This window comes from Camelus dromedarius, chromosome 6, assembly GCF_036321535.1.
Source record: "Camelus dromedarius isolate mCamDro1 chromosome 6, mCamDro1.pat, whole genome shotgun sequence".
In the NCBI taxonomy this organism is placed as follows: Eukaryota; Metazoa; Chordata; class Mammalia; order Artiodactyla; family Camelidae; genus Camelus; species Camelus dromedarius.
Genome location: NC_087441.1, coordinates 82,572,511 through 82,593,926, shown reverse-complemented (window position 1 = coordinate 82,593,926; position 21,416 = coordinate 82,572,511). Strand labels below are relative to the sequence as shown.

General features: G+C 40.7%; 1 protein-coding gene across 35 annotated transcripts in view; it reads right to left on the bottom strand.

Moving 5' to 3' along the window:
* LOC135321522 (uncharacterized) overlaps positions 1-21,416 on the bottom strand; it is a 196,292-nt gene that overhangs the window by 2,575 nt on the left and 172,301 nt on the right. For 34 of the 35 annotated variants that reach the window (XR_010381358.1, XM_064487056.1, XM_064487072.1 and 31 more), the window contains one exon: positions 21,151-21,311. The exons of the other annotated variant lie outside the window; for it this stretch is intronic. The gene's annotated coding sequence lies outside the window, so the exon portion shown is untranslated. The remainder of the gene's footprint in view (positions 1-21,150; positions 21,312-21,416) is intronic. 35 annotated transcript variants of the gene reach the window in all.

The following is a 21,416-nucleotide window of genomic DNA, read 5'->3' as shown; positions in this document are numbered from 1 at the left end:
CTGAATCATTACAATCATTTCAGAAAATATTACTACCCCGGCTCACAGGCAAGGAAATCTGAATCTCGGGGAGGATTTATTATTATCCTGGACAAATTCCCACTGCCCAGAAGTGTCAGAGCCTCCGGCAGACCCTGGACTAAAATGCTCCTCATCACCACGGGCACTGAGTCTCAGGCTGAGGCCACGTTAGGTCTGCACGGGCCCAGAGCATGAGTCTGTGGGACAGGGAGTGGTCCCACTCGAAGTGCCAGGCCAAGGCCCTCAGGAACCTATGTAATGAAACCAAATACCCAAACTCATTTCCAACCCGCTGCCCTGTCCGGGAGTACTGCTCGGCACATCTGTGCTGTCACCTGTGCACAGGCTGTGCAAGGGGCCCAGACAGTGACGTGACGTCCCAATGGAAGTGGCTCGGAGACCGCTTCATCACAAGACAGACTCTCCCGGCTTCCAACGTTAACTCTCCATTCCATTTCCAACTGGAAAGTAAGTTTAGACTTGTTTTCCTCTCCAGAAACAAAGAGAGTGGTAACATCAGCGGGAAACTCAAGACTGAGGAAGAGTCTCCTGGCCATTTGGAAGGATAGGCTGGGGAGGGAACAGAGACAGGGATCAGAAAGACCCGTGTTCCAGTCCAAAGTCTGCACGTCACTCGCTTTCACAGTTTCCTTATTAATACAGGTGATAAAATCTAATTATGATTGTTGGGAAAACTAAATGAAATAACGTATGCCGCTAGCATAGGTGTAAACTCCTAAATGAGTGTTCCAGAAATGGACGTGACCATGGTTAGATACTGTCTGCCAAGTCTTGTGTGCTAAGCTCACATCAGCCAGCCAGAGATGTGCCAGAGAATGCCTCAACAGCCAGCAGCCTTCTCCAACTTGGAAACTCACAGTGTCCGAAGAACAGGCAGTGGTGGATGCTTTGGGACACTCTGGAGGTAGCACTCCAGTGATGACTTTAAAAAGCTGGGGAGAATTTAGGGGACCATACAGTTCAAATACAGTAAACTCATTCCATGTCTACAAATATTCATCTCTAGCCATGATGATTCAGAGAGGAAATACATATTCAAACGTACATCATTTTCCCACATAAGTGCATCAAAACAATCTGGAAAGAATGTCACTTTCTTCTCTAGATCACACAGTGGGGATTACGAGGTTTGTACTGAAAGCCCTATGTGTAAATCATCTGCAAAAGTAACTGGGTCCATTATCAGTCATCATCATTCGAAGGGAAGGATGGAAAAAAACAAAGCCAAGCTAATACGCTCCGGTATTTTGTTGGGTTACGTTGTCACAGAGGAGACGGACAGGTCATCAAGGAACCACTCGGCCGTGATCACGGAACCAGGGAGCGGGATGGGCGGCAAGATTTAAGGCGCAGCCGTAGCTGTGCCCGCGCTTCTAGGCAGGTACAAGGTGTCAAAAGTGTATGCCCACGTCCTCATCACCTGTCATGCATTAAAGAGAAATGGAAACCTATAAACGGCCAATAACCTCGGTGGGTACACCGTCCAAAGAGCAACGTCACAGTTTGACAACTGGCCATCCCGGTTCCCTGGTTCATTCTTGAAGAACCTTAAAAACCACTCCTCTGTCCTCAAGAAGTGCTGCCTACTTGTCCTATATTTGGCTCAGGGATACAGCACGTTCACGTGGACTTTATTGTCTGCACAAATTTGACTGTCTTTTTCCAGGTTCACTTGTCCATTCTGAAGAGGCCTGAGTTAAGTCCAAACTCCATAAGATCAATTCCCTCCAGTGACAACTCAACGAGCCTGCAATTACAAACCAACTGAACAGGACTGTCCTCAGCTAAAAATGTCACCCGCCCTTCACTGCTTTCTTAATCTCCTATCCTGGCTAATTGCAACAGACTAACACCACCCTCCACCAAGTTCCCCAACTAAGTCAAATAGAAAGTAAGGTCCATAAAAGAGGAGACAACTCCATAGTCACCTCTGAATTCCTAGCATATATTAATGTCAATAAATAGATCTATGATTATGGCTTCTTTACTTTAAAACCTTTCTGGTTATTTAAATGAGACCATGGAAGGGAGGTGTTTGGGTCCAGTATCTTGATCCAGAAGACTCTGGAGACCTTTTTCGGAATGGCTGCCCACTGATTCATTCAAAACACAACTTCTCTTTCCGGGAGGAGCTGTGATTTTCTGCCAGGAGTTTGTTGTCACTCTCATGCCAGAACAGATTTAAACTAAATACTTACATTGGATATGTTATTTTTACCCGCTTCCAAAAAAATTGACTTTCCTTACTTCCTTGCCTTGAGGAATGCTTTTTAAATTTTCTTTCTGATTCACCCTTCTATAAAGCAGAATTCTCAGGTTGTTCTTGGCCTTACATAAGAACAGCCATCCAACTCCCAGTGTGAGAGGCCTGGGGCTAACCTCCTGCCCTCCTGTCAAGGCAACTGAAACTCAGTTCAGGAGCCAACTGTTCCCCAGGGCTTCTAAGGCTCGCGTATCTCCCAGAATCCCTGCTTTCTGGTTTGACTTGGCTTCTGAGGATTTCCCCTCACTTTCTTGACAATTAGCTGTGCAGCTTGAAAGATGAGGAAGGAAGGTATAATTTCTTAATCAGCATTTTAAGGAACTTATGTAATGAAGGTTTTCAAGAGTTTCTAGAACCCTCAAATGCCGAGACAGAAAACACACTAGATATATTCTAAATCTAGCTATCATGTGCATTTTTTATTTGCTTTTGTTTTCTAAACTGCTAACAGACATTTTTTAATTAAAAAATAAAATAAGGCCCCAAATAGGATAGAACATTGAAGAGGAAACAAAATTAAAGGACAAAGACAGAAAAATGATAAGTACTCTACAAAGTTAATAGAAAAAATACACTATAGATCAGATCAGCAGTTCTCAGTAACAGCTAATTGAAACCTGACCATGAGGTAAAATGTCTCTCCTGTCAGGAGACGGCCAACAGAAAACAGAATTAAATCAACAAACTAAAATTCTAAGTCTGGCGAAGTAGAGAAGTCTACCAGCTAAATGTGTTTTCTTCTGGAAAAGAGGGAGACTCACAAGATCTTTTCTGTGGAGCCTGAGCCCAGGTGAGGATGGTGAAGTGAGCTCTGTAAGAACCCAATTAGCAAAGTGAGTGATGAATAAAGAGACCTGAGCTTTGATGACAGAGATGATACTTACTATTCACTTGTCCTGTAAGTATGTCTTCACGTTCAATGATCAATAACTTGGCGTCCACAGGGATTGAGATTATAGGAAAATGCACAGCCCGGGCCTAGACCTCCTCTGTGATTGTGGAACTGCACTTAGATGTTTCAAGGGAACCTCCAACTCCACCTGCAAATAGCTGACTTCACGGTGCTCCTCCCATAGCGGTCCTGCCCAGGGCCTCTTGTCGGGGGGCAAGGTCTCTCTGCCTCTCCCAGCTCAGTCCCATCACTCACAGATGTGACTGGACCCCTCCTTCAGGGCCCAATTTCCTCAGTCAACGAGTCACACCACCCAAACCTCAACTACCAGGTTCTCACTGGCACTCCCTCAGCACTGACTCTGTGCTGGGGACCACGCTGCACATTGTGCACACGTTACCTCACTGAATCTCCACAGAAGTCCTGGGAAGTCGGTATATCACTGCTTCAATTAATAAGATAAATTGTTTCACTTCCTTGAGTGCGTCATCCAAAGTGACACGGCTACTGAGCCACAAACCTGGGACTGAAAACCACTTGAAAATTGAACACTGCTACACCTAAGAGCCACCCTACTCTGACTTATCACATCACCTCCTGCCGAGCCTTCTAAATGTTTCTAAGCATTCTACAAGACAAAAGTGATCTACGAGAGCACCTCTCTCCCCTACTTAAAATCTGACAATGACTTTCCACTTCCCTTAGGAGAAAGCCCCACTGATCCTGAGCACAGACCAACGGCCCGGCATCCGCGTTCCCTGCGCGGCCGCGCTGCCTCACCCACCACGCAGCACTACACGTGCCGTGACCAGGACAGGGATGCTGACTCCGTACAACCCGTGGCTTGTCTTACTCAAACAATGATCACCCTCTTCAGTGCTGACTCTCAGAAAAATGTTTTCTCTGGATGAATCAGTATCTTTTTCCTTACAACTTCCCATCATTGATAATGAGCTCCCCCCAAAAGAGAGAAAACCTAATCCTCATACTCCTTATCTGTAAAGTGTGAATAACAAGGAAATATGAGAGGTTTTAAGTGAAATAATATTCATGTGAAGCTAAGGGACAATTCCCAACATACAGTAAGCACTCAATATGTGTTTACTTAATATTAATAAAATAGATTCCATTCCAGCAACCTTAAATCAATGCTTTATGGCTTTGTCCAAAAGACTACCGACAAACTATTGGACGAACCCCTTTGAGCAGATCCGCCCAAGCGTACTGGGATAGGTAAGACTTGACTCCAGTTACAGCTGCAGCCAACCAGCAGTATGGGGTGGGGGCAGTTTGCTCAAACTCTTACATGTTGTTTGTGCATTTAGTTGTAGTTATTGAATAAAGACAGGTATTATATAGTCAAAGCTCCTGAAACATAAATCTTCAAAGATTGATGCAAATTAGTTTCAAGTACAACACTCTCACTAGAAATTATTTGAAAACTATAGTCTTAGCTCCTCCACACATCGAAAGGGCATTTTCTTAATGTATCTGACTATATACACTGAAAGGATTGTTTAAAAGAAATTAAGATGAAGCCATAATGAATAAGCTTTCAGTATAATCTGCACAAAGCCCCAAACAAGGGTCTCACTTCTCACTTCCACATAGGTGTTCAGGTAGCTTAACCTGGGTCTTGGTTTCTTATGACACGGGGGTGGGAAGAATTGTGGATAGATTTATGTAGCAAATATAAATCTAGGGTATTTGCTGTGTGGGAATCCTAGAAATAAATAAATTGATATATAGTCCCACCCTTAGGAAGCTCAGCCTTTCCAATTACAACAGCATTAAAAATAAAATGAGAGATATATTTAACAAAATTTTACAAGATTTGCACATTGAACATTTTGAAGTATCACCAAAAAAATTTAAAAGATCTACATATATGGAAGGCATCCCATGTTCATGGAATGGTAGACAATATTGTTAAAAATGTTAAGACTCCCGAAAGTGATCTACAAATTTAATGGAATCCCTATCAAAATTCCAGCTGACTTCTTTGCAAAAATTGAAGAAATGATGCCAAAATTCATATGGAAGTGCAAGGGACCCAGGTCAGCCAAAACAATCTTGAAAAAGAAGAGCAAAGTTGGAGGACTCACTCAAAGGTTACTACAAATCTATAGTACTCAAGTCATTATGGTACTGGCATAAGTTTGGATGCATAAATCTATGAGACACAATAAAAAATCTAGGGGGGAAACTTACATTTACAGTCATTTTTCCAGAAATGTGCCAACAAAACTCCATTGAAAGAATAGTCTATTCAACAAATGGTGCAGAGACACCTGGGTATCTGAAGGCAAAAGAATTAATCTGGAATCTGGACCCCCGTATTTTATATAACAAATAAAATATTAATTCAAAATGGATCACAGACGGAAACGTAAAAACTAAATATATAAACTTTCTAATAAAGACATAGTTTAAATCCTTGTGGTTCAAGGATATGCTATGGCTTCCTAGATACAATACCAAGAGCACAAGTGAAAAAAAAGAAAGATAAAATGGACTTCATCACAATTAAAACCATTTGTTACAAAGGACATCATCAAGAAAGTGAAATGAAGGGGAAGGGGGTAGCTCAAGTGATAGAGTGCGTGCTTAGCAAGAAAAATAAAATGAATAAATCTAATTACCTCCCCTAGAAAGAAATTGTTTTAATGTTTAAAAAAACTAAAGTGAAACGACAATCTGCAGAATAGGAGAAAAATTTTGCAAAGCCTATATCTAATAAGAGACTAGTATCCACGATATAAAACAAATGCTTACAACTGACCAATACAAAGAAAATCGACCCAATTTTTAAATATGCCAAGTATTTAAATAGATACACAATTGGCCAATAAGCATATGAAAAGATGCTCAGCATCACTAGCGAAATCAACATCAAAATGATATCTGATTTTACACTCACTAGGATGGTTATAATCAAAACATGGACAATAAAAAGTGTCGGTCAGGAGGCAGAGAAATGGGAACCCTCAATACGCAGCCATTGGAAAGGGGCAATGGTGCAGCTTCTTTGGAAAAGCCTGGTGTTTCCTCAAAAGGTTAGAATTATATGGCACAGCAATTCCACTCCTACATATAGAGTCATTCCTCAGTATCCTCGGGGGGTTCGTTTCAGGAAACCCCCACCCTGTATACCATAATCCAAGGATGTTCGAGTCCCTTTACAATCAGCCATCTGGATCCATAAAGTGGAAACTACAGATATGGCGGGCCAACTGTACAGCCAACAGAATGAAAATATATTCTCACAAAAAGTTGCACCTCAATATTCATGGCAGTATCATTCTGAGTATCCAAAGGTTACAAAAAATATCCATCCATCAATGAACGGATAAACAAAATTACCAAGAATACTCCCACATACTTTTGGTCATTGAATCTTTGACAAAGGAGGTGAGAACATACAATGGAGTAAAGACAGCCTCTTCAGAAAATGGTGTAGGGAAAAGTGGACAGCTGCATGTAAATCAATGAAGTTAGTCTACTCCCTCACAGCATACACAAAAATAAATTTAAAATGGCTTAAAGACTTAAACATGTAGACAAGACACTATAAACCTCTTAGAAGAAAACATAGGCAAAACATCTGACATACATCTCAACAATGTTTTCCTGGAGCAGTCTACTCAAGCAATAGAAATACAAGCAAAATAATACAAGTAGGATCTAATTAAACTTACAAGCTTTTGCACAGAAAAGGAAACAAAAAGCAAAACAAAAAGACAATCTATGGAATGAGAGAAAATAGTTGCAATAAATGAAATTGACAAGGGCTTAATTCCCAGAATATGTAAACAGCTTTTACACTTAATAAGAAAGAAAAACAAACAATTCAATTCAAAAATGGGCAGAAGTCCTAAAGAAACTTTTCTCCAATGAAGACATACAAATGGCCAATAGGCACATGAAAAAAATGCTCAATATCATTATCAGAGAAATGCAAATCAAAACTGCAATCAAGACTCACCTCTCACCAATCCGAATAGCCATCATTCAGAAGTTCACAGACAGTAAATGCTGGAGAGGCTACGGAGAATTGGGAACCCTCCTGCACTGTGGTGGGAATGCAGTTTGGTGGAGCCATTGTGGAAAACTGTACAGAGGTTCCTCAAAAGACAAAAAGTTGACCTCCCATATGACCCAGCAATCCCACTCCTGGACATATATCCAGAAGGAACCCTAACTCAAAAAGACACTTTCACCCCAATGTTCACAGCAGCACTATTTACAATAGCAAGACATGGAAACAACCTAAATATCCACTGAAAGATGACTGGATAAAGAGACTGTAGTATATTTCTCCAATAAACTACTATTCAGCCATAAAATAATAATAAAGTAATGCCATTTGCAGCAACATGAATGGACCTGGAGAATGTCATTCAAAGAAAAGTAAGCCCGAAAGACAAAGAAAAATACCATATGAGATCGCTCACATGTGGAATCTTAAAAAAAAAAAATCAATAAACAAAGACACAAAAAGATAAACTTATCTACAGAACAGAAACAGACACAGAGACATAGAAACCAAACTATGGTTACCAGAGGGGAGAGGGTGTGGGAAGGAATATATTGGGAGTTCAAGATTTGCAGATACTGAGTATGTATAGAATAAACCGCAAGTTTATACTGTATAGCACAGGAGAATATATTTAATATCTTATAGTAACTTATGTTTAAAAGAATATGAAAATGAATACAGGTATGTTCCTATTTAACTGAATTTTTGTGCTGTACACAAGAAACTGACACAACATTATAAACTGACTAGACTTCAATGAAAATATTTTTAAATAGACCAAAAACGAAAAAAAAGAAAAAGGATATTATGAAACCAAAAGAATAAAGTACTGACTCAGGCTACAATATGGATGAACCTTGAAACTTTATGTTAAAATAAGCCAGACACAAAAGGACAAATAGTGCCCTTTAAGGTGAACTGTATCTAAGCATTTACTGTACTACTCCTGTAAATTTTCCGGAGGTTTGAAGTCTATCAATATCAAAATAAAATGTATTATTTATTAAAATCATAAAACGCTTCCTCACAGGAGGGCTTTAATTATTAAATGCAGAAATGCATGTAAAGCTCCTGGAAAAACACTTTGCACGTCCACACACAGACACTGCTGTCACTGCCGCTCAGAGGGTGGTGCCAGCGCTGATGAGGGCTGCCTCCACTCGCTGCCCTGCAGACAGGAGTGAGGGCCTGGGCTCTGACAGGCAGGGTGAGCGTGACCCTGGGTCAGACACAGCCATGCCCCAGACTCTGCGTTACCCAACTTTCTTATACAAACTGCAACAAGTAATGTAAACACGCTACAGGGATGTATCTTACAACACAGGGAATACAGCCAATGTTTACAGTAACTATAAATGGAGCATCTATTGTACACCTGAAACATATCATATTTTAAACCAGCTATATCTTTGTAAAAAATTAAAAAATAACTTAAAAATGTTATCACTTTAATATTCAATTCGGTTTTTAAGTAACTACTAAACAGCTTAGAATGTATAAAAGCATTTAAGTGTGCTGTTTGTTTACATATTTATTTACTTTCAGCCTCCTGCTAAAAGAGAAATTAAACAATTTTTTAAACACACCTTAACAACCATAACAACAAAAAGGCAAAACTGAGAGTGAAGAGAAATTGGAGATTCAATACTTAAATGAATCCTGGGGGAGGTAAAGTCATAAAAATGGATTCCCTGGAGTCAGGGCAAGTGTTAAAGGCCGACTAGAAATTCAGCTGTAAGATTCTTGGCAGCTAAAGCAAAAAGAAAAGATCATGGGGGGGTGGTAGAGGGTGTGCTTAGCGTGCACGGGGTCCCGGGTTCAAGCCCCAGGGCCTCCACTAACAGATAAATACACCTAATTACCTACCCCCCCAAAAGAGTCCCAAAGAAAAGAAAAAGAGAAATTTCTTTCCAAAAAAACCTGATATTAAATTTGGATTAAATACTTAAAAAAAAAAAAAGAAATATAGAAAAGATGAATGACACTGTGAAGGAAAAGCCCAGCTGGGCTAACGAGCTAAGTCACAAATCTAAGTGTGATAAGTGTCGGTTTACTGATCTAAGTATTGCTGGGCTAACTCGTAAATCTGAAGTTTAGTGTCAGTTGAATGGGCTAATAAGCTAACTCGTAAATCCAAGGTCAACAATTGTCAGTAAAGTGATCTGTTCCAAATTCATAAGCTTCAGTGTACTGATTCCTTGCTTTTTGTTGTTTGAGCCTTATTGGCTAATAGCCCCTTACTTGTAATTAACCCTATAGAACCTCATGTGCAGGTCTTGGAGGTGCTCAGATCTTCGGAACAGAAGCCCCTCTGAGCCCGCCGGCGTAATAAATCTCAGTGCATGTTTCTTGGCTGGCCTGTTGTTTCTGTAACAACACAAGCGATAATGCCCTTCAGATAAATCTGTGATGGCTGCTGTCAGGTCCCCATGTCTCACGTGGCAAAATCTGAAACATCTTTCTCACCACTCAGAGTCATCATAAGCCCACTCCACACTTCCTGCTGTTAAATGCAGGAGCACAGGCAGGGCCCGGCCTTTGCTCTCTCTGTGTCATCACAGTGAGACAGGATGGAAGGGGCAGAGCACAGCCATTCAAGGAAGGCCACAGCAATTAACAACAAAATGGTGAAGGATTCAACCCCCAGTAGGCCTTGAGGCTCAGGATGAAGAGATTTAACTTCTAGCAGAGCTTGAGCTTCATTATACACCCATTGTAATAGTAACATGGTGAATAACATGCCCCAAGGCACCATGGCAGTCCCAAGGCTAGCCACAGAAGGTCAAAGGGTGGGAAATGGCCAACTCCCTGGGAATCCCAGCCCCTTGCCCTTAGGCTGGTCCTTCTATATATTAGCAAATGAAACCACCAAGCCCAAGAAAACGAGCAACACAGCGCCACCTCGCGGTCAACCCTCTCTCTCCCTCTTCGGAGAAAGCCCACACTCTGTGGAGTGTGTACCTACTTTTAATCTGAGCACACAAACCCCACACCTCGTGGCCTTTCTCTTGCCTTTCAATGTGTCTCTGTGAATAAATCTACATTTCCTCAACACTGGCTTGCTCTTGAAAACTTTACTGCACAAAGCCAAGGAACAAAATCTGGTGGGACACATCCCAGGGGCTCAACCAAAGCCTGGGACACAGCCCTTCTCATGCCTCACATTTTATTCCTTGTATCAACAGGACTGGGTTGTGAAGGGAGCTCTGAGGCCCCAGCTAAGGGACAGAAGCTGCCCCCAGGGCTCGAATTGGCGGGCAGCCTCTTCCCCAGCAGGGGCCTTGAGGTGTGCACTGTTCTGTGTTTCTCTGTTGTGCTGACTCCACAGCCACAGAGCGTTCTCCCTAGGCCTGTCTCCACAAAACCCTTCTCTCCAAAATACAAGCACATCATGTCACAGTCCTCTTGTTCAACCAGGAAATGCTTAACCCACTTTTTCCCTCCACAGTAAAGTACCTAACTGTCCTCCCTCCCATCCCAACACTTCTTTCTTTGTGAGAACTCTGCACTCCCCACACACCATCCTGAACGCCGGTGCCTTGCTGGCTGGGACCGAGATGTTTCAGTCTCACACAGCCTGCATCCTTTCACTTTCCCCTTGTTACCATAAAAAAGCCTTTCCTGAGTCACCCACAAATCTGATTCTGAACTTCATAAAGTGCTGAGGTTGCAGTCACTGTGTGCATACCTCCCAGGTTTTGACTAAGTTTCCTTCACGAGATCTTCATTAAGGAGCTGCATCAAGAAGTTGAAAGAGAATATTCTTACATCTGAGCGGAGGAGCCTGCAAAAAATTTAAATGGCTTTGAAGAGAGAGTTAACCAGGGACAGAGAGGTCGCAGGTCCTAGTCAACAGTGTCATGAGGCAAAATGTTCTTCAAAGGCTCAGAGTGGCTTCTGAATGCGGAGACGGCAGGGAGGAGGTGACACGCAGTGAGTGGGGTGAGTGACACAGGGTACGCTCCCCCAGCTGGGGAAGAATTGGATTTTGTTCTAGTTTTCCAAACAAATTCTTACTACCTTTTTCTCCTATTGTCACATACCATTTCCTACGAATTAAGAATATCAATGTCAGTCATTTGGGACACTTGGGAGAAGCAACACGATGCCATTCACAGGGCTGGGACATGACAGCCACACCAGTCTAGGTTGAAAGACCAGTGGGGGTATTTCCATGGTGATCACGGGCATGCAGCAAACTGCTCAGCTTCAATGACCTCATCTCAAAGGTGGGGCAATAAAACTACCAAGAAAAGTGTGTGATGATTATGGAAGACATCTGTTTACTAGGTAAGTGCCCGTGACAGCTGCAGCTTAATGGGGAATGAGTATGATTAACAAGGCCCTGTCTACCTGGCCACATGCTCCCTGCCTTCCTGCCTTGGTGCAGCAGCAGAGTTTGTTTAGCTGAGATGAACGCCCCCAGAGCAGCCCCGACGGGAAAGCTCGCAGCTCTGCATTGCGAGGCGTGTTCCTTTCCTTCTCAGTGCTGGTCACAGTTTGCTGTCATCTGTTTTTATGATTATCCCTTTTGTAACTTCCTCTCCTCCGGAGTTTTTGCTCAAGCAGTGCAGAGCCAGGTGTGTCTTGCGGCCTGCCCGATATTCTGGGCTGGGAAACAGCCGACCCCACATCTGGTTCTGGTGCTGAATGGAGAGGGCAGAAGGCCCTGGGGCCCATGCTGAACAGAGGCCCCTGCACCCAAAATTATGGTCTGACTTTGGGCAAATTACACAGTCTTCTTTACCCTGAGATTCCTCATCTGTCCATGAAAATAACTTCCCATGGCACACAGAGTTACCAAGATTAAAGGGAATCACCATATTCACAACCTTTTCAAGGGGCTACCAGTGCATCCTCAACAGACACATGCTGCCTTTACGGCTCTGACACATGCCAAGCGGGGCGGCCGCACACAGTGAACACTGCTAAGTGCCAGTGTGTTAAGTGCTTCATGTGTGCTACAATACTCTTTAGAACTTACAACAATCCCAGGAAGAAACGAATATTATCATGCCCATTTCACAGATTCACCAACAGGTTAAGAGAGGTTGCATTCTAGTCCAAGGCCGTATGGTGAGGAAATGCCGATTTAAACCGGAATCTGGGCCCAGGCCTGGGCTCCGTCTCTCTCCCATCCACCTGACCATTTGCCTATGAATTCCACCTGTCCAATACACAAGTTTGCAGCCGGCCAGCTCCTAAATGCAATGTGTGCCACCATTTGTCAATGTTGGTTAATTACCATAAACTGTTCTCAGAAACCACTACAGAAAAGAAAGGTGGACTTAAGGAATTCTGCATTGCCTTCTCCTGTATTGTGCAGAAACCCTTCCCTACACCACCAAATCCAAATGTATGCTTCCTCCATGTTTATGTTTGCACACGGCTTATTAAAGAAGAATGTACCTGCAGTAATTCCATTTCGGTTGCTTTCCAAGTTTGCAGATTATCCATAATCAGTCCGTGAATGAAAATACTACAATGTGAATGAAAATACTGCAACCATGTCAGTAAACAAAGAGTGCTGAAACCAAGTCATTAGCGGCTGCCGCCAACTCCCAGCGAGGACAGGCCTGCAGCCCAGCAGCTGCAGCAACCCACAATGGTGCCCTCTGAGCAGACATAGAATAAGAAAGGACAGGATACTGGCCCTAGGTAGCTAGGTGCTTGTTTAAAGAAAGAATTCAGGGAGTCCAAAATATTTGCTTCCTCCCATACATAGAAAAGCACTAAATTCTTGAACTTGAGATACCTGGCTTTCTTTAGATAACAAGCAATCTTTTACTGTTCCAACAACCTGGTCTTTGTTGTAAAGCTCCTATATATCCTAGCTCCTCCTCAACCTCTTGGGAGCAGTCCCTCAGAGAGATCTGAGAGGCTGTCATCACGGCTCGAGTCGTCCCGCCAAGTAAAACATAACTCAACCTTTAGGCTGCACATGTATTTCAGTCAACAGTTTTGGACACCATGAAGGGACCCAGAGCAGACTTTCTCCACCTGAACTCTCCGAGTATCTGGAGCCTTGGTACCATAAGTGGCCCTTTGTGCCCATCTGCCTCCTCGGGGGGTCCAGATGAATTTGGGTGAGTCTCTCTTGATTCTCGGAAATCACATATTGTTTGATGATCCTGAGTTTTATTTGGCGGTGTTTCCAGGTAACTGGCCCTCCAGTTGAAAGATACTGTGGTGAATTACCCACCCAGTGGAGACATACTGGGTGGGGCCTGGTTGAAAGATAACGGGAAATACCCACCTTGCGGAGACGTCCGATGTGGGGCTGGTGGAAACATACCTGGAAAATACTCACCCAGTGGAGACGTCCCGAGTGTGTCCAAGTTGAAAGACACTGGGTTCAGGGCTGAGTGGTTAGGTAAGAGGTTGGTCTAATGTTTTCCTCAATTTGGTTACCTCCTTTGAATTTTTCAGGGTAAAAGTAAAACTCTCATGAGTAATCTTTCAACTCCAAAAATGGGACCCTCCTCCTGGCTGGTAACAGCTTTCTCTGGTGACAGAGAATCTTGCAGGAGTGGTAGAGGCAAAGACTTCATGCCATAGAGTTGTCCCTGAGGGAAATCTTACTAGCAAATTTATTGTGAGAACCCGACCTTACAATGTGGAATAGAACTTTCAAAAAAAAATAAAAAACAGAAAAGAAAAGAAAAAATGACAGATTGCCAGCCTCCAACTATTACCCCAGCCAGGTTTATGTAACTACAAAACTTACAGCATTAATTGGGAATTAGAAAAAAAAAAAACCTCACTATGAAAGTAACTAACCAGGCCTGATAAAAACATTTTTTGGAATTCTGAACTTATACAAACAAAATTCCCGTTAGGGGGAACTTGGATTTCTCTTCCTGTGTCCTTGAAATGTAAACGTTTTATCTTTCTCTGGGAGTTTTAAGTGTGTGTATGTATGTATATATAAGTTTACTTTTTTTTTAAAGGAAACCTTGGACTCTGCCATACAAAAGGTTCAAGTATTGTGTACATATGGTGGCCACGCAAATAAATTGGGATTCTGAGCAATTCTTTGTACCAATTGTCAGATATTTTGCCATCTTAAACTTTGTTTCATCAGCCTGGACCACAAAGGCCTTTAGCTTTTGAAGAGTAAACCTTTGAATTTTATTTAGGCAACACCCCCACTCTCATGTGGAAGAGCCTCTTCATCTTATTGGTTTAAAATCACTATATATATATTATATATATATTATATAATAATAATATATATATTATTATATATATATATATAAAATGATGGCCATATGATGGATCCTTTAATTTGGAAAAACTTTTAAATTGGTGAGAGTTGAAAGAGATCTCATTATAAACAGCTGTTTTATTGGTATCTATTAAAATCAATTTTAAAGGTAGAAAAATATATCTAATGTTTAAGCTAAGAACTTAGTGAAAAAAATAAAACTGGTTTGAAAAGCTACATTTGTGTTTTTCCTTTCCGATAAATGGTTCTAGGGATGCTAATAAAAACTTAGAATAATTAATGTTAATTAGGTTGAATAACTGGAAAAAGGATTGTTAAAATGTCGAAAAAAAAAAGATAAGGGGCTTAACCCAAGTGGATAAATATTTTTATATGGTTATTTTGAATGAGATAAATAAAATGGACATTTTTGGATTTAGGTACAAGGTTTTGATACTACACTACATAAAGTAAAAATAAAGGGCCAAAGAGATCATCTACTGCCCCCCAACATTAAAGTTCAAACAAGTCCGTTTTATTTGCCTCAGTTTAAAATATATGTATATATAGACTGAAATACTTGATCAATGATTGGGACAACAGACCAATTAATCAAATTAAAAATTGAGAAGGGTCTAAGCTCTTTGGCTGAAACTTGGGCATCCTAGAGACTTTTCTATAAAATTAGATACAATACACACACACAAAAAAAATGGCTTCTGGCACTCCTTCTATAAATAAGAATTATTGATTTAAACATAAATATAAAAATTAAAGGTATAAGATTTAATAAAATTGAGATAAAAGTTTGTAAAATTGGTATATTTAAATGGTCTTTATATAAAAGTTTTGCTTAATTATGTTGTGGGATAGATATGTTTCAATGGAAAAACGCTTCCCCTTCTTGGTTTTATAAGTCTGGGCACAAATCTGTCCCTCAGAAAATATTAATTGAACAAAGTAAAAGAAACCAACAGAGTTACATGAGCCGTCCAGTATAACGTAAAACTAAAACCTAATATTCAGTGGCTAATAAAAAAATATAATAAGAGGTTTACCCTGGGTTTAACTTATAACTCAAGGAAAAGAGACCTTACTAAATGCCTTATGCAAGCTTTGGAAAACATGATAAATTAAACCTTAAGGTTTTAAAAGATGGAATTCTTTGTTTACAGCTCTTCTCACTGATAAAAAAAAATGCCAATTAAGGAGAGAATATTGGGTCTGGGTGACAGAGCAGTTCTCTGGGGAATTGGAAGATTGTGTCTTTGTCTTGCAGATCAGAAATGGAAATACAGAAAACAGTGACCTAGGACTGAGCCTAATTAGCTCAACGAAATAAAACTTAAGGCCAAGAAATTTTTGGCATTTTAGAACTCAGAACTCTGACGTGTCCTTCAGACTTTGTCAAGAAATCTTAAATGTCTGTTTCATAAATAGCAAGCCTTAGTGATTTGAGCAAGCAAATTCACTTTACTCCAACTATTATTATACCTATCTTATAAGTAAGTTTTAAAGTGAAGCTATGAGATCTCTAGCTTTTGTCTGTTTATAAGACTGTGTACACATTATTGATGTGAGATATTTCTACAGCTAAAAAAAAATCAAAGTCAAAGAGATCTGCTTAATTGACGTAAAACATAAGAGCTTGAAAATTAAGTATTTTTAAAATAAAAACTGAACAAATTGACTTTCAGCGTCACGTGAACTGGAAAATATTCAATATTAAGATAATATTTGATATTGTTTAATTTAAGAATGTTCTAATTAATATAGACATCTTTAAAGTCATCAATATTAAGTATAATGCTTTTACTGTACCTAGGTTTAATGAAAGTCAAATAAGATCCTGTTATATCTGTTGCAGAATTGTCAAGAAAAAAAACAGTAATGTGGTGTGGTAAAATTTTAAGTAAATTAAATGCAAATGAGATGAGAGCTTTGGGTAAATTTTTAAAATATATTTTTAAAATGTATGCTTAAGATAATCTCTAAATGTTTGGTATCTTTAAATTCTAGAGTTGTGCTAAATTAAGTCAAATGATAGGATTTTATTAAATAGCTATGCCATTTTCAGATAAAATAAGATTGATATATGAATTACTTAACATATAACTTCCTCTTACAGAGAAAATAAAGGTGTTTAGAAATACTAATAAATGGATGATGCCACACTGAAATAGTCTCTATTATTAAGGGAATGATCTCAGTATCCTAGGAAAGTAAGTTAAATGTGTAAAGGAAATTATAAGAATGGAATTATATTTTGTTAATGAAAAATAGTGAATTTCTCCTGAAGCTGGTTACTTCTGAATGGAAGAGAAAATAAGGGACACACTAATATGAGTATAGAAAGCTATGGAAGGCTTGTGGAAGGGGAACCCTGAGGAAAGAGTTTCATACGTGGTCGGAATTGGCTAAGTTTAGAATCAACTTGGGCAAAGTAAATGAATCTTAGAAGTAAGCAGGTACAAGACTAGATTTGGTTTTCTCGCTGTTAAGAGGAAAAAATTTTCTTAAAATGTTAATCCACCTTCAGTAACAGATTGTAAAACTTCTTATACCACTAAACTGATCTGTTCTGCCATTACCTTTGACGCATTTTCTTGTTAATGAATTAGTACTACGTTACAGTGATCTATATGTTTATCTGACCAAGTGTTCTGAAATCTTTAACAAGCTTCCCAAATATCAATTTCTAATTAAAGTTCTTTTAATCTCCAGTTAAGTTTGGGATGCTACAGAGGGCCCCTGAAACATCCCAAAGAGAGATTTTAATCTAGTAAATTTCATTTGGCATGTTAAATAACACGGTATTGTCAAATGAATAATAAATCTTCTAAGGTTATATTGTATGAGAAAATATTATTAATATAGATATTGTAGAAATTATATGGACTCCCTAAAATTCTGGTATATCTGAAATGTTACCAGTGATAATTCTGGGTATAGTGACCAGGTTTCTTTATCGATTATAGTGTAACGGTGTTTAACCATGATTTTAAATCTTTTGTCATTTATAGACAGTTAATGGTTGTCTTCTGATGGTTTTGCAAAATGCTTGCTCTTCAAGGAGATTTACTGATTTCTAATAAATTTCAAACTATAGCAGTGAACTAAACTGGGTAAGAAATTTTAAATTTCCAATGAAAACTGTGATTAAAAGAATTAGTTACATGGGACTGAGTAAACTGGTGAATATGGTTATAATTTTTGATTTTGTTTAAAATACTACTGGCTTTTAACCTGTTTCCCAGACATAAAGAATCTCTTCTCTTTAAGCTAGCTATGATTCAAAGCAATTTGATAAATTATACCTATGTAATCAGACTTGGAACAGTTATATTTTCTATCTATCTGATCCCTCAATAGACTAAAAACTCTTAGGTCCCCAGTGGCTCTATCAGACAAATGAGGAAGATCATCTCCTAACAGATATAAGAATCTCAAGGTATTTTAAGGATTTTAAAGAGAAAAGAATTTACCTATATCTGTAAGGCAGAAATCCATGACAAGCCCTTGACGGGGCTTTCCTGGCCTTAGCAAACCTTATTAACATTCTACACTGAGACTCCTAATTAAAAGTTCCAACACAGCCAATTTAAAAAAGCCTATATGATCAAATAATCAGACAACTTGTAAAGCAATTAATCTTGACATGGCTTTATTTGAGAAAAATGAGGGTAACTTTAGAGAGAAAAAAGATTATATTTTAGTGGATATTAAATTCTAGCTTTGTTAATTGACTTCCGTATTTACTAACACACTTCCCAATCATTCCTTGGTGTTATGTCACATTGCTGTACAGTTTAACTGAATTATTAATAGGATATTCTAGCTTTGTTTCTAAAGCTCACTAATCTATCCTTGGGTAAAGTTCCAATGCCCCATGACCTGCAGCCAGGGGATTATACAAACTGGAACAGGCATGACTTAAAGAACTGTCTCCAACCTGAATGGAAGGACCCTTTATCAGGTACTCTTAAATAGACCATACAAACCAAAGTTGAAGGAAACGGACTTTCGGATTCATTTCCTATCAGAAATAGCCCCTGCAATGCACTGGCCTATAGAGCACTGCTCACCTTAAAACAATGCCCAAATGGAGAAAAAGCTACCAGGCCAGGATGAGAAGACGATATCTGAGGTAGACAGCTGACCCAAGACACCGTACCAGGCCTGCATAAAAATTACTGTGATAATTTCTCCTACCTTTGATTATGAACTACTCCAATTGTTAAGTTTATGGTAAATTACCTATGTCTAGTTCTTCTGTGTTACCTTTGTGAGTTTCCCTACTCCAAGGCTCTAACTAGATAGCCCTCAGAAACGTTATTCTAAAAAGAAATTATAGTTCTGTTTAGGCCTCTGTTGATCTTACAAGGTGGGAGACCTCACCTGACCAATTAATACCTGCTCTGAGACTGACCATAAATATGAACTTTCTCATAAGATCACTCAAACTCAATCAGAAACACAAGCAAAATTTTAACCCCAAAATACAACTTCCCGACTATTAAATTCTTAATCGTGACTTTATTAACGTTACTAGCTGTATTACTTATATCCTATCTATTTTATAAAATTGTCTGTTACATTTCCCAAAGTGTAACTAGGCCTACAAAATTGATGATGACTAAACATCTTGAAGAAATAGATAAAATTTATAACCCTGAATAAAGTAATTGTAATAGTGTGATTCTAGGTATGGGAATGAGCAATGAAGGAAAAACACTTCCTGGATCATAACAAACAAGTAAGACAGGTGATCCAGAGAATTTTTAGTATCAACAGGGCCTGATAAAAAACTAGCACCTTGAATGGCAACTCAGAAGATTCTTCACCTGAACTAGGATTGAGCCATCCTAGCACCATGGGACAAAATTGGTCATGAAATGTCTCTCAAAACATTGGCAGAATTTAGGACCAAGGGGGAGCACTGTGAATGAAAATACTGCAACCATGTCAGTAAACAAAGAATGCTGAAACCAAGTCATCAGCGGCTGCTGCCACCCCCAACGAGTGCATGCCTGCAGCCCAGCCTCTCAGCCACTCACAGTGGTGCCCTCTGAGAGGACTCAGAGTAAGAAAGGACAGGATACTGGCCCTAGATAGCTAGGTACTTGCCAAAGGGATGAATTCAATGACACAAATGTTTGCTTCCTCCCATACATAGAAAAGCACTAAATACTTGATCTTGAGATATCTGGTTTTCTTTAGATAACAAGCAATATTTTATTGTTCCAACTACCTGGTCTTTCTTGTAAAACTTCTATATATCCTAGCTCCTCCCCTACCTCTTGGGAGCAGTCCCTCAGAGTGATCTGAGAGGTTGCCATAACGGCTCGAGTCCTCCAGCCAAATAAAACATAACTCTTATCATTTAGGCTGAACGTTTATTTCAATGAAGTCCCAGAATAGACACAACTCATCAATTCTGTAATGGAACACACTGGATCAGGAAACAAAAGCTTGTTTTAGTCTGGAAAAACTACGGTTTCCTCTTTCTTCCTGTCATTATACAATCCCACCAGAACTCATTAATTTGCTGTCTGCTCATCTGGCAACGAAACTCAGAGGAGTCAACTCAGCAGAGTGCTCTACTCGGGAGAAAACCCCGCAGCAGCACTGCAGGCTACCTGACTTCCCGCACGCTCTGCTGACCCTTGGTGTCCTCCGTGACAACCAGGAAAACAGAGCTGTTCCCAACAGCTGCGAAGTCCCACACGTTAAATAAATCATTTTATTTTATACGATATTTTACGTATATACCCATCTCTGAAAACAGATTTGCTAGAAGCCCAAATCTTCAGCATCAATCTGCAAAGGCAAATCCGGTCCGCAAGGGAAAACAAGACTTAAGACGAAGCTAAGGCGTCCAAAGTACTCTTCACGACCTAAGGCCTCCAAAGTCCCCTGCAGGACCTTCAACCAAACTGCCTGCAGGCCTGCAGCTGCAGGCGGCAACATGTCTGCTTTTAAAGCAACCCCTTCCTGCCCTCGGGCACTACAATGTCTCTCTACGCCCTCCCTTCTCAGGGTAAGAGCAGCAGCTGCAGAACCTCACAGGGCAGCACTGACAGGACTGGACACAGAGGATCAGAGCTAAACTAAGCCTTCTGATTACACGAGCTTGTCACTCTGTCACTTTACAGACGAAGATATATATATAGAGAGGTGGGGTGATCTTGCTCAAAGTCACACAGCTAATAAGTGTCAAAGTCTATAACTCTGCTCCTCCCTCCGGCGTGACGCCCCAGCTGGGACGCCCACAGGGTTCTCTCGTGCCTGCCTGACCAGTCCTTTACTGGCACTCATAAAACACCACAGGGTCTGACCCTTGCCTACTTTTTCAGCATCTTTTCCCTGCAGTCTCGCAGGAACAAGGCGGTTCGGGCCATTGTATGACTTCTGGCTCCCAGAAGCCTCCGTGCTCAGGCTGGTCTTGCCTGTGCATCCAGCACCCTGCTCAGAGGCTCTTCCTCCCCTGCAGGAACACGTTCCCACTCTCCGCATGACACCCCCTCAGGGAAGCCCTCTTCTCACCCTCAGCTCAGCAGGTGTCCCAGGCCACATCCCGAGCTGCCCCATTAGGACTGCGGGTGCCTAGGTTTGCTAGTCAGACCAGCAGCCTCAGAGCCAGGGATTATGCCCGGGTCACCCTGCAAACCTACTGCCCGCCTCACAGCCCCCAGCCAGCAGGTCACCTGGAAGTCGCAGCAAGTGCCCCACCCAATCCCGAAGTCTCTTCATTTGCCAGCACCGCTGATGACTGGTCTTCAAACTTTGGTCAGTTTTGCACAAAACAGCAGCTTCCACTGTGAAGCAGGGGGTTTTCTCTTCTGCTCCCCATCCTTACTGGAAACGTCTAGGGAAATGAAAAGGCCTTTTCTCAACCCTTTTCTGATGACACCCACCCACCCACAATACTCACATGCTCAAGAGTTTTGGGTCTACCTGATTTTGTTTCCCT